Below are 10,740 nucleotides of genomic sequence, written 5' to 3'. Positions count from 1 at the left end.
AAATATATATGCATGAATTAGGTTTCTTTGACGTATTCAAAGTGTCGTTCTTCACCCGAAGGGAAATTCTTCCACCGCTTGGTAGATAATTCAGTTATCGATTTCCGGTCATATCCACGAAGAAGAAAGAAATTTCTAATCTTTTCATTTGAGAAATGTTTCTCGCGCTCCCTCCTCGTACCGTAAGTAACATAAAGCCTCCGTACCAGTTCTTGTTTCGCTAATAAACTATGACGTGAAGAGGGAATGTTATGATCCGGCTGAGATAGAAGCATGGGATCCCAGGTGAAGCGCCCCCCCAGGAATAGAATTGGTTCATCGGATCGATTACATTGCGTTTCGTATTGATTAGATGAGTTGGGGATTCCTAATTCAAGAAATTGCTCGCGTAATGATAGATTATCCAATTAATTTTCTAATCTTTTAATGTCTCTTTGTCTCGATTTACCCGAGGCTCTCTTGTAACTGAAAAGATATCCTTTTCTCTTATGCGATTTCTTTCCACTAGACTTAATCTTATTCAATTCGAAATCCCGTTGGGGGATTTGATCCTGATTCCGATGAAAAAAGATCGAATTATACAAATTATTCGATTCGGATAATACTCTTATCGATTCATAACTGCCACTTCGCATGAAACCAAAACGCCAAAATTTGGGGGACCAAGTAATCCCACGCGACACTTCCTTCGGAATCGAGTCTACTTCACTCGACTGTTCCATTTCAGAATCAGTTGGAATCTTAGACACCCCCTTCTTTGTAGATTTATAAGAACGACTCGCAGAGATTATATCTGGAGAATACCTGGGTTCGATGGAAGAAGGAAGAGGAGGACTATTAGCGAATTGACTTCTACTTCTACAGATTTCTGAACATAAGAAATCCCTCAAAAGGTTTTCCGAGATACCACAGGCTAAGTTAGAATCATTCTCTACAACTTTATCAATAACAACGAGATTCTCTTCCTCTCTCATATCCATTCCGAACCAAGGATCACGAGCTGCTAATCCGGCCAATAGCCCTAAGATATGCGGAAGTATAGCGAATTCCTTAATTGTTGACTCGGTTATTAAAGGTTCCAAATACCAGTTATACAAGTGGTAAAACCTCTTCTTCAGTGTATTACTACCAATAAATGAGGGATCTGCAGGGGAAGTATCTATCAAACCATTTTTCAGAATAGCTTTTCCTATATTGTAAGGAAGTATTTCATATCCAGAACCGAATCGGATTCCGTTACCTATATACGTAACAATTGAATTTTGTCTACGTAAAGCTAATTTAATTGCACTATCGGATACAATCTTTCTTCTTCTAGAAGTAGTGATTAATAATGCTTCATTAGCAGGAGAAAATAGATCTCGTTTGCTATAACCCGTAGTTCCAGACCCAGTACCTTCGAGAAAAGAGGGATCAGCTTCTATTTCAAAGCCTTTGACACGCGAGAGAATTGACAATTCTTTTTGACGCTGACGCCTGTTAGACCCTCGGAGATTTATCAATTAGTTCGACCAATTCGGAGCTATTGAAGCTGGATCTACCTTTGCAGGTACATGAGTCGAAGCAATAACGAGATTCTTGCGAATGCAAGGATTCCTGCGCCCATTACCGATACTCCTCAATATTAGGCAGAGTAAGAATCTGGGATCGGCTTCTAATCTGTGATACAGGCGATTAACATTCAACTCATGAATGTCTTGAATCCATATCGTACAGGGAGACATCTCTTTTGCTATTGCAAAAATAAGATTCAATCGGTTTACGCTCTGTTTCGAAATGAAAGTCCCACGTACATTATTGAAATATGATCTGTTGTATAACAACTTCCTCAATGGCAGTCTCACCGACGGAAAGTAGGAATTGGATGCTATATCCCTAACTACATAAGATCGTCCAGTTTCTATGGGTCCTACTAGTGGAACTCCTTCAGATGGTAATAATCCTGATGAAAGCAAAATAGGTACGTCACGACATGGAATATTCGGAATGCCTTTTCGTCTCATTGTCGCTGAAAGGAGAATATTTCTTTCAAGGGCAAGAAGAGCCCACTTCTCCGCAGGATCCAACTCACAGATCTCGTAATTTGATAGATCATTTTGACGAATCCGAAGTAGGTATGACAAAAGATTAGATCCTTCTTCTGGGGTGGGTTCGTGATTAATCCCACCGCTCAATGAATCGTAATTGGAATTTAATTTCGATTCATACTTGGAAATAGTTTTATTTGTCACTAGATATTGAGTCAGTAATTGTTTATTAATCTTAAGGGTGTCGGAGCTTTTCCTACGAAGTATCCACGAATCTAGTTCATTTTTCACAAGGTAATAGAAGATTATATTATTTGTATAATTCAGGAATCTCTTCAGGGAATGTATCAGTAGATCTTTCGTTTACATTTACCTTGTCGAGGGAGAATACATTACCTTTTCCAGATAAAACCCACGCATTGGGTCTATTAAATATCCGGTGATATTGAAACGTTTCCACAAGTGAGGGGAATTGGAACCCGAAACAGCAGATAAATAATGCTTGAGAAATGCAAGAACAAATAATATCGAGAAAACGAGGTAGGATGGGGCATACTTATTCGAAAATCTAAAGACTGACCATCTCGAATGCGACACCTGCGTTTAGTTAGTAATTTCTTCGAAAATAGAGAGATCTATTTTAGATAATACGTTACTGATGGAATCGTTTCTGAATCTTGATCTTAGGCTTAACGATAAACAAGCTCTAGCATTACCTATATCCTCAGCAACTCTTTCCGTAATTCCGGGGAAAGTGTAATTCAAGTCATCACTTACTTTGAGTACTATTTCTGGATATATCTCTCTAATCAGATCATAAAAGTATCTCCACCAGTTAGGGGTGAAAAACCGAGGTATATATTCTCCGAATGGGCTCCATTTCTCGCAGATATTGTCTCTCCAAAAGATCCAAGAGATCTTATATTTGTTTAAATCCTTTGATAACTCATCGAAATTAATGAGATGAGATGGAAGAATAGGTTCTTTTTAGACACGTGTATCTGCAAGCCTCGTATTTTCGTACAGAACCTTCTCTCCAGTTAATCCTGTTGGAGATCTTGATGCTACACTGCTGCATAATGAGAATTTCTTTGACCAATAAAGCGTCTCAGATTCTTCTGATTCCCAAAAATAACCAATGTGTGAATCATTTTGATAGAATTGATTCCCAATAGAATCATTCCTCGAGTTTGATCTCTTCTCAATGGATCCCTCCGAATCGACTTGATCCACTCCCGAATTTTTGAGACGGGGTCGAGATCGCCAATCAGCCGATAGCTTAGAGTTTATCAATGTTCTTTCCAAGTAATTTCCATCGCTACCACATGAAGATAGAGACGAATCTCCCGTTTCGCGAGGAGATAAGTTCAACCCCGTCAGTAGTCCTCTTAGATCCGAAATAGAGTCAAGAAATCTATCTGAATGAGTTAGTGGTGGTATCGCAGATTCATCCAGATCAGATGGAGTCGATTCGGTTGTTGCGAGTATATGATCAATAGTTTCCCTTTCCGTTCGTTGCGAGGAATTGGGTAACAACGAATCAGACACTTGGGATTGAATAGATGAAGTGATATTTTTTGTATCTAAGGATCCTATTTCAAGAGATGGGATGACTTCATCACCGGAGCCCGTATACGAATTCTCTAAGATGTCAGAGTAACTACTGCTGTATCCTCCAACCAACGAATCCCTTCTTCTGATTATTGAGATAAAATCCCTTCCGGCACAGTTCAATACGGGTAAATGCGAGTAATCTATAAAGTTTGGTGTATCTACTTCATCGGAAATGGATCCCGAAATACTCCCAATATTCCTATTCGAACCTTTCCCATAATTCAAATTATCCAGAAACAGATCCCAATCCTGCCTTCCCGTAGCGGAATAAGCACCATTCGGGAGTTTTGTTCCAATACATTCGATACAGGATGATTCAACAAGAAATGGATTAACTGCGGGTTTTAGGAAGATTGAGGAGCCTACCGATTCTTCATCCATTAACAATCCGGACTCGATGAAGAAACTATCTTTTCTACCGAAGATTCTCTTGAGAAAGGATATCTTCTCATCGAGGTTGAGTGAACTCAGAAGGAAATCAAGCAGTGGATAATCTATATTGTTCAATTTATAGACAAGATAATCAATCCCATCTGTCGAAGCTTCTTCACTAATATACTTGGGAATAATGATTCGGTAAATAGATGATATATTGGTAAATTCCTTGGGATACTTGTTGTTCCTCCCAGCCGTACTACGAATAGTGATACCAATATTATTTAGTGCTAATATCGACAGATCATAGATTGATCTACCTAAGTCGGATCTTATTTCTGCGAATACTCTCTTGGAAGGGGAAAAAGACAAGTCTCTGATTGTATCAAGCCACCTGTGCACATTTGACCGAACATCTGGATATTCATCAATTGGGGAAATAATACATTCATGCAACAAACGCTCTATGTTACCCCTCCATTCCAATAATCTCTATTCAATTGCAATTCTTGTTACACCAGTAGATCCCTCGCCCCCCTCCCGGCTACCCAATTGATAGTTGATTCTGGATAGATATTCACTAGCTAATGTACAGAAATAGTCACGCGAAAAGAGCGTGTATACTGAGTAGAGAGATATTAACCTATTTCGTTCATATACCCTAACTAGAGAGTATGTTGAAGATATGTTACCTCCCTCTCCCGATTCATCTGAAAAAGTAGGATTTTCACTTCCATCAGTTCTTTCTACAGGTACATCGAAAAGGATCTCTAAACGGTTTGAAATAATCTTATCAAGATCGAAGTATGCGCCATTTTGCATCTCTGATTCCTCGTCAAGTATTCCACCAAATGATAGATCTCCTCTCGATAGAAAGGCTTTCCTAGGTTCCTCGCTACTACTACCAATTCTTACCTTACTGGAAATCAAATTCGATTTTTTAACTCTTAAAAGAAATCCAGTCAGTCGGTTTCTTGATTCATTTATTAGTTGTGAATAGGCGTGTAGAATAGAAAATTCCCCCTCATTTCCGTGGGAATCTAACCCCAATAATTGGAAGAACCACTTACGATTCTAGGAAGAATCAATACATTTATTGGAATCATTTTCTGCTATTCCCGCTACAGAAGGGGAGAAAGGATCTCCCAACAATAAAGGAGAGTCGAGTGTAAAATGCCGACAATCTCTCTCTACTTTCCATAAATGAGATATTCTTCCGATACCGAAAGACACGGAATTCTTATATCATTCTTCTGCCAAATATGTCTTAATAGGAGTTCCATCGGCGGTGGGACCCATACCTAGTTCATGTATAGATGATTCTGTTGAAAAGCCGTGACTCACCGCCTCTGGAGAATCATCAGTGGATATTGCTCTTTCCTCCGGAGAGTAACTGCCTACAAAGCCATTTCCAGATCTTTTCATTGAATCATATTCTGGATTTCTCTCCTCACTTCAACTAGATAAACAAGTATCTTCGATAGGTATCTCCTTCCCAACCTTCTGATTTCTGGAATCAGACTCATCCCTTGAGTTGCTATGAAAAGCCTCCAATTCTCTAGATGTCTCTATTTGTGAGGAGACATACTTCGAGAAACCACAGGAAATTTCTAGTAATATACTTGGTACCTCAGTGAGTAATTGATTATCCGATAGATAATCAAGTTCGATAAATCTCTTTTCTAAGAGAGATCTCGTTAGATTCAATTCGCGCTCATCCTTATTCCATGGAGAAGGACTTTGGTGACAGGAATGCCACATATAAAAATCGGCGTAATCCCGGAATAGTGTCCAACTCCCCTCGTCAATGGAATTTAACCAATCTCTTATATCGCTATAGGATAGGGATACACCATCACGAGATGACATTGTATTCTTATGGGGTGGAAATAGAGACAAATTGGAGAGACCCTTCCGCTCGGAATAGAACGGTGATTCATCTCCCTGCCGATCTACTGAATCCCTGGATTCGAGTAACATTTTGTCCCAAAAGTCCGATATTACGGGAATGAAGGAATCGCTTCTTAATGTTGCTGTTTGTAGCCAATTAACCCTTTGCTTGTCATGGATTTTCCGGAGAAGTAACGAATCAGAATCATTTTAGTAACAGTCATCCTTACGAAGTATCACATTTATATAGAATTCAAAAAACTCATTTGAATCTTCTAGATTCTTATCCCCCAGTGATTTTTCAATCCTCTCAGTCACATCTCTGGATATATTCTTGATGGGGAGTGGATCCCTCATCAGCCGGACCCTCCATCCATCTGAAACCGAAGGATCCATCGCACTATATATGGGAACTTGCGGTTCTTCCCTCGTCGAAGTTGTGGAAATATTTCCGTTTGAATCCGAATAGTAAGAATTACGTGTCTTTCCCTTTCTATCCTTTTCAGCAGGTGAGCATCTTATTGATAGAGAAAGAGGATAGAAGGATTCAACAGAATTTGTTGCTGGTTTTTTTACTACTCCACCAGTTCTATTAATTAGTTTCGCTAGATCTATAGAACCTCCTTCGATCAAATTTCTCTCACCTGAACGATGCATAGGAATTGGTATTGTTAGTAACATCAGGATTCCCGGAGTCACGCTATTACCCCGCTTCATTGAATCGCGCAGATTCCGTAAAAAGATTGAACTCAGAATTCATAAGTCAAATAATTTGATGGAGGGTTCATAACTGGAGAATAGACCAATTAGAAATTCCCCTAGATCTTGATTTTTCAATGATTCAAATGAGTAGTGGAATCCATCGGTTTCTGCTAACTTCGGAACTTCAGAGAATAAATCTGGACTTCTTACTTTTTCTTCTCCCACTTCTCTTACCTCATGATCTCTCTTCACTTTATCTATATGTGGTAGATACTACCCACCTCTCACATTCCATTATATAGATAATATCGAAAGATTCAAGGCCCAATGGAGTGAGTACTTTCGATGTGGTGATTTGTGGGTGTATTCGTACCTACCTGAAGCTGTCTCGGGAATCTCGAATTGTTGAAGAAACCTATCTATGTCTTATCTATCTCCTCATCAACTTATTTTATTCCGAGTGATAAAGACGAGTTCTCCAACCTGATGGGCGAACGACGGGGATTGAACCCGCGCGTGATGGATCCACAATCCATTGCCTTGATCCACTTGGCTACGTCCGCCCCCTACTTTCCCTATTCAGCTTTCTTAACTGGGAGAGAACAAGATCTACTAGGGTCATTCATTCGATGCGCGTACGTATTATTCGTCTATATATTAATACAAGAAAAAATATGTTAGGTGAAAAATGTATTCTCAATCTATTCCAGTGGGTACGGGACTACAAGCGTTCCGCTAATCAGAATGAGAATATCTTTGATTCCCATTCTCTGTAATCCTAGAAGGGTGTTTCAAAGATTCCCCAGAATCCAAGATTGGAAACTGATAATTGTAAGATTATGGCGAGATATTACTATTATTTCTATTCATTCCATCGGACGAATCTCCATTAAATACCAAACCTTATGCGAGGTTTGGTATTTAGTGATGCTGCACGACCAGACAGGTATTATCCGTTTACAGAAGGAGCTTCAACAGAAGCTAAGTCTAGAGGGAAATTATGAGCGTTACGTTCATGCATAACTTCCATACCTAGGTTAGCACGGTTGATGATATCAGCCCAGGTGTTAATAACACGACCTTGGCTATCAACCACGGATTGGTTGAAGTTAAAACCATTCAAGTTGAATGCCATGGTGCTGATACCCAAGGCAGTAAACCAGATGCCTACTACGGGCCAAGCGGCTAAGAAGAAGTGCAGAGAGCGAGAATTGTTAAAGCTGGCATATTGGAAGATCAAACGGCCAAAATAACCGTGAGCAGCTACGATGTTGTAGGTCTCTTCCTCTTGACCGAACTTGTAACCTGCATTAGCAGACTCATTCTCAGTAGTTTCTCTGATCAAACTAGAAGTTACCAAAGAACCATGCATAGCACTGAATAGAGAGCCGCCGAATACGCCAGCTACACCCAACATGTGGAAGGGATGCATAAGGATGTTGTGCTCAGCCTGGAAAACGATCATGAAGTTGAAAGTACCAGAAATTCCTAGGGGCATACCGTCAGAGAAACTTCCTTGACCGATTGGGTAGATCAGGAACACAGCGGTAGCAGCTGCAACGGGAGCTGAGTACGCAACAGCAATCCAAGGACGCATGCCTAAACGGAAACTAAGTTCCCACTCACGACCCATGTAGCAAGCTACACCAAGTAGGAAGTGAAGAACGATCAGTTCGTAAGGACCACCATTGTATAGCCATTCATCAACGGAAGCTGCTTCCCAGATTGGGTAGAAGTGTAAACCGATAGCTGCAGAAGTAGGAATGATAGCACCGGAGATAATGTTGTTTCCGTATAGCAAAGAACCGGAGACAGGCTCACGAATACCATCGATATCTACAGGGGGAGCTGCGATGAAAGCAATGATGAATACAGAGGTTGCGGTTAATAAGGTGGGAATCATTAAGACACCGAACCATCCGATGTAAAGACGGTTTTCAGTGCTGGTGATCCAGTCGCAGAAGCGACCCCATAGGCTTGCGCTTTCGCGTCTTTCTAAAGTTGCGGTCGTGGTAATTTTTGGTTTTCGAAACGATTGGTGATTACCCAAGCTGATGAGCCTGTTGATCCATAGTATATCACAGAATCCCACCTGTGTCAACTAATCTAATATTGATTGAATATCCGAAGAAACGGGAAGACTTCCCTTTGTTTTCGCACGATACTTCTTCAAACCTTGACTCTCTTTTCAGACGCATTTCCCTTTTATTATCATAAACCACGGGAAAGTCAACGTTAGTTCGGCTCCTCGAGTACATCATGGGAGATGCCAGCTTTGCCTTAGATGTACTACGACTCAATCATCGATTCGAGGTGAGGGACATACAGGATAAATATCTGCTGGCGTTGCCTGACATCCCCCCCCCCCCCCGAGGTGAGTAGTCCGCCCCAGGCGGAGATAGTTGAGAATGGTGGGAGTCGCGGGGATGCGGGCAGTGCCAATCATGTCGATCATGTCGATTGTGTCGATTGTGTCGATCATTCTAGTCATGTCGATCATGTCGATCATGTTGATTGCGTCGATTGCGTCGATCACTTTGGTCATGTCGATCATGTTGATCATGTCGATGATGTTATGGACTTTACGATTCGACACTAGTCTTTCTCTTTTTCATGAGGTACTATACCAGTGACAAAATTTCCCCTATGACTTGGATATTCTTTCTCCCATTATTTAATTTCTGCTTATCCATATGCTTCTGGCGTATCTTGATTCCTAATACCCTGCGCTCCGGAGTAGAAGGTTTCAATCCACCAATAAGAGGTTGTGGATTGAAACGAACCCGGAACTAACGGAAATGGGCAAAAGCCTTATTAGCTTCTGCCACCTTGTGAGTCTCCTCCTTCTTCCGTACAGCACTACCAGAATTTCTGGCAGCATCCATTAATTCATCACTTGATCTTAAAGCCATACTTCGACCTGAACGTTTTCGACACGCGATCAATAACCATCGGATAGCCAAAGCTCTTCCTTCTGCAGGTACTACTTCAACGGGGACTCGATAAGTCGATCCACCTACACGTTTGGATTCTGTTACTATATCGGGAGTTACCCTACGTATTGCTTGTCGCGGGACAGACAGTGGATTCTTATTCGTCTTTTCCTTAATCCGCTTCATAGCCTGATAGAGAATCTGATAAGCCAATGATTTCTTGCCATCTTTAAGAATACGATCAACCAACATGTTTACTAATCGATTACGATAAATCGGATCCGATTCTATATTTTTCTTTTTGTTCGCTACATTGCTCCGGTGTAACATGAGTTTACAGATATGTCGGATTCCGATTCTATCTCGACTGTATCTTAGAATCTTATTTGGGCTTTTTCACTCCATATTGTAGGGTGGATCCGCCGGTTAGTCGAGGATCTCCCCCCAAACTGCACGTGCGACTTTCATCGAATGCAGCTTTCCATATGATTGAATAGAAAGTCTTGAAGTAAGTTCGGGTTACTTCAATGAATCATATTTACTCATTAGGCATTGAGTATCCGTTTCCTCTTCATCATCCCACGAATAGGAGAAGGGAAATCCCGTATTTCATTTATCTCACCAAGAATGTCCGTGGGTTTATTGATCCAATTACCAAATGTTCACAAAACCTCCACTGAATCTCCATAATCGTAGTCCGAACTCGTTCTGAGAGAGAGAAGACATTCGAAGATTTTCCAAATAAATGGGAGTCCGGGTAAGACTCAACTTACTGGAATGCAATACCCTGGACACCGAGTTGTTTCACACGAATAAGATAATAATCAATCTCCGTAATAGCAGGCTTCGGTCCCCTGGCAACATTCCCACTATCGGGTCGGCTATGCATTTGACATATCAGAACAACCGATACGGAATCATTGCGATGATACAAGTTACGACAATGTTCTGCAACGCACTGGAACGCCCCTTCTTACGATCCTTTACTCCTACAGCATCTAAAGTTCCTCTAACGATATGATATCTTACACCAGGTAGGTCCTTCACCCTCCCGCCTCTCACAAGGACCACGGAATGTTCTTGCAAATTATGGCCAATACCTGGTATGTAAGCCGTTATCTCGAACTTGGAGGTTAATCGAACTCTGGCGACTTTCCGTAGGGCAGAGTTAGGTTTTTTTGGTGTAGTTGTGGAATAGT

The sequence above is a fragment of the Dipteris shenzhenensis genome, unplaced genomic scaffold (genome assembly GCF_047967505.1).
Source record: "Dipteris shenzhenensis isolate YYH24624 ecotype China unplaced genomic scaffold, Dip_SZ_1.0 scaf0470, whole genome shotgun sequence".
Lineage (NCBI taxonomy): Eukaryota > Viridiplantae > Streptophyta > Polypodiopsida > Gleicheniales > Dipteridaceae > Dipteris > Dipteris shenzhenensis.
This window is presented reverse-complemented; position numbering follows the sequence as displayed.